General features: G+C 38.9%; 1 non-coding gene across 1 annotated transcript; it reads left to right on the forward strand.

Moving 5' to 3' along the window:
* The first annotated feature begins 1,342 nt into the window (after positions 1–1,342).
* TRNAG-UCC (transfer RNA glycine (anticodon UCC)) lies at positions 1,343–1,414 on the forward strand. The gene has a single exon. It is a non-coding gene; the product is annotated as a tRNA-Gly (tRNA).
* Positions 1,415–2,292: the final 878 nt, after the last annotated feature.

Consider the following 2,292-nt stretch of genomic DNA (forward strand, 5'->3'; position numbering starts at 1 on the left):
AGTAAAGTGGTCATCCCATTCCTTTCAATAAAATTCCTTATTTAAATTTAAAACCGGACTTGGTCATCCTAAGAAGAACAATTGCCGAAATTGCGGCTTGAAGATTCGAAAAAATGTTCAAAATACGCCAAAACGCTATTGAAACATTCAGTTGATTTAATACACCGTGCGGTTTTTCCATGCGGTTTTTGTTGTTCGAAATGATCAATCGAGAAAAGCTGCAACGGTATTTCCCATAGTTAACAGAACAATCCAATGAAATACACACGCAAGATATATTTCTCTTAAAATAAATGTAAGGTTGTATTTATTACATCCTCTGCATACATTTCATACAACAAATGCAATGGCAGGTCTTGCAATGGACTGCAGCGTACATGTACATTTTTTTCAGAATGCACATTTTTGTACAAAATTATCACGAGATGATTTTCTAGACGCAATGCATTTGGCGAAACAATCTTTGTTCGAAAAATAAGTTAACATAAAAATTACAAAATTATGTTAAAGTCTTCCTGAAGCCACATGACAGAATCTGTTCATGTCGCGAAATATTGAAAATTCTGCATACTTTTCATGCAAATATGTAAGAACTAAAATCTTACATTTGCCGGTTGGGTACAGGAAATCAAACATTAATTTAAGCAAGTGAAAATTGATTACTGAAAATAAAAGAAAACAAAACCAAAACAGGCTAACACATATCGTCAGTGAAGAGCAATGAGAGGACAGAAAACACGTAGAATATACTAACCTTAACTAATGAAAACTTCTAACAAAAAAACTAAACAGATTCATACCTCTCAACTTTCGAAGGGAAACCTTCCCATCCCCTTTAGACTCCCTTTCATCCGGCGAAGCATTTGTTTTCACACACAACAAAAACCCTCCAAAAAGTAACCCATATCAATTTTTCCCTCATCAAATAAATTTCATGCGAAAACTTTGTACCCCCTTTTTTTGACTGCTCTTGCCGAGCATTACTAGGTAGAACATACCACCGCATTTTAGCTGGGAAAGCATACCGATATGGGGGAAGAAAAACAACAATCATGTCTTTATTCGTTCATCGCAGGGTGGCCGACGAGTGTGTGCGAATGAAAACCGCTCAGTTCCAGTTTGTGCCGGCTATTCGGCTCATACGAAATACAATCGAAGTAGGGTTTGAGATAGGAAAACACAGCCGAAGGCGTATAGAAGGTCGGACACATTAAAATAAACTGCCTATTTTGTTCACGACCGACTGTCGGAAGCATATGTGTCTGTGTGGTGATATTGCTGAGCTGATAGTCGAAAGTCATAAGTGGAACAGTTATCTTGCGGGATGGGGTGATATGATATAGCGTCGGTGGTGTAATGGTCAGCATAGTTGCCTTCCAAGCAGTTGATCCGGGTTCGATTCCCGGCCGACGCAGATTTTTTTCATTGCCATTTCTGGCCTAGTGATAATAAAATATTCAATCATAGTTAGCAATAACAACAAAATTAAGTTTTAATTTCAACGTGGGTGCTTGGATTCAAACATAATCATCCCTTTCTGCGAAGGATGGAATCCTAGTGAAATTAACATAACATTTCACGCCTAATTACAGCTCTAAAAGACGGAGTTCACGCTTCACTTACTTACATAGCCTTACCTGCCATACTTTTGATCTAAGTCTAATTCGATTATGTAGTTACAAAACCCTCTTGAGAAGGTGCAATCGAGATTTTCTAGGCTTGGGACTTTCTCCAGAACACGGTGGGAAAATTCTAATTAACGGAAAAATCCTGATCAAACTGAGTGAATCAGTTTCCGGGGTGCACCACGTCACCACTCCGAACTAGGATTGAGGTGGCTTGGCTTTCCGTTCAAGTGAAGATGAAAGTGAATTTTTAAAATCCGTGCACTTCGTGAGAATTTAGCTTGTCGCAAATTATTAGGGTGTGATGATGCTGATGAGGATGATGATGGTGGCAGTGGGAAGATGAGCTTTATTTACATAATATCTACTCCTGCTGATGTTACTACTCGTCCTCGTTCAGGCGAGGGTGCTAATTACATTCCAAATAAATCGTTCATCCTTCCCACTTGAATATTCAGGGAAGTAAGTAGCACTTGGGTTTATCTTCCGAGGCAAAGTGGTGGCTAATTAATCATTCATGGACTTGGGAGGTTCGTGTTAGTTGATTCCATTGAGTCCGCTTCACTCACTATACTAACTGTATGAAGGAACATTCGAGTGTAAAAGTACCTTCACGCTGAATTCGTTTGACTTGAATATTTGGTTTCGACGCGGAACCAGAAGTCGA

This window comes from Ochlerotatus camptorhynchus, unplaced genomic scaffold (genome assembly GCF_037179485.1).
Source record: "Ochlerotatus camptorhynchus isolate MF236.1 unplaced genomic scaffold, CSIRO-AGI_Acam_v1.1 ptg000103l, whole genome shotgun sequence".
Taxonomy (NCBI): domain Eukaryota; kingdom Metazoa; phylum Arthropoda; class Insecta; order Diptera; family Culicidae; genus Ochlerotatus; species Ochlerotatus camptorhynchus.